General features: G+C 35.7%; 1 protein-coding gene across 3 annotated transcripts in view; it reads left to right on the top strand.

The window, feature by feature from the left end:
* The window catches only part of LOC107701667 (queuine tRNA-ribosyltransferase subunit qtrtd1-like), a 22,941-nt gene that overhangs the window by 17,569 nt on the left and 4,685 nt on the right, over positions 1-687 (top strand). The window lies entirely within an intron of this gene.

The following is a 687-nucleotide window of genomic DNA, read 5'->3' as shown; positions in this document are numbered from 1 at the left end:
CTTCTAGGCATTGATAAAGCCTTTGAATTTTTTTTTTGTATCCATCTCCTGACTTCTGCCTGTCCACAACTTTATCCCGGAGATCTTTTGTGCCTTGCCACCCATAGTTGATTGCTTTCTTCAGTTGCACTACCAAGGACTGAAATGGTCCAGGAAAGCTCTTTTAATGCTGAACTGATCAAAATGACCACAGCTGATCACAGTTGAAAGTCAAATGATCTGTGTGCCATTGAGAAGGTAATTAGCTACACCTGATTGAGTTTACCAGTCATTTTTAGGAGTTTTTTTTTTTCTTTTTTTTTTTTTTTTTTCATTTTTGGGTGAACTATTCCTTTAACCAAGTAGCTCTTTAATTCCCATTCTTCTCAATGGCATTTGGAAGTATGCAATCTTTTTTTTTTTTCTGACATGTTGGTGTTATATCTTTCACTTGGATGTTATATGTTGTACTGAGTAAATAATACAGCTGGATAAAACAAAAACTATGTCCGTCTTCATTTCAGGCTGCAAAGAAACAAAATAAGATTATTTCAAAGAGGGGTGATTATTTCCTATACCCACTGTATGAAGTCAGACCTCATTATTATTTCCCACATTTTAATGTTGGTTTTTACTAGGGATGCACCGATACCACTTTTTCCAGTACTCGCCCGATACCGATACTTTTATTTTTGGTACTTGCCGATA

This window comes from Sinocyclocheilus anshuiensis, unplaced genomic scaffold (genome assembly GCF_001515605.1).
Source record: "Sinocyclocheilus anshuiensis isolate Anshui unplaced genomic scaffold, SAMN03320099.WGS_v1.1 scaffold1626, whole genome shotgun sequence".
NCBI classification, from domain to species: Eukaryota; Metazoa; Chordata; class Actinopteri; order Cypriniformes; family Cyprinidae; genus Sinocyclocheilus; species Sinocyclocheilus anshuiensis.
This window is presented reverse-complemented; position numbering and strand designations above follow the sequence as displayed.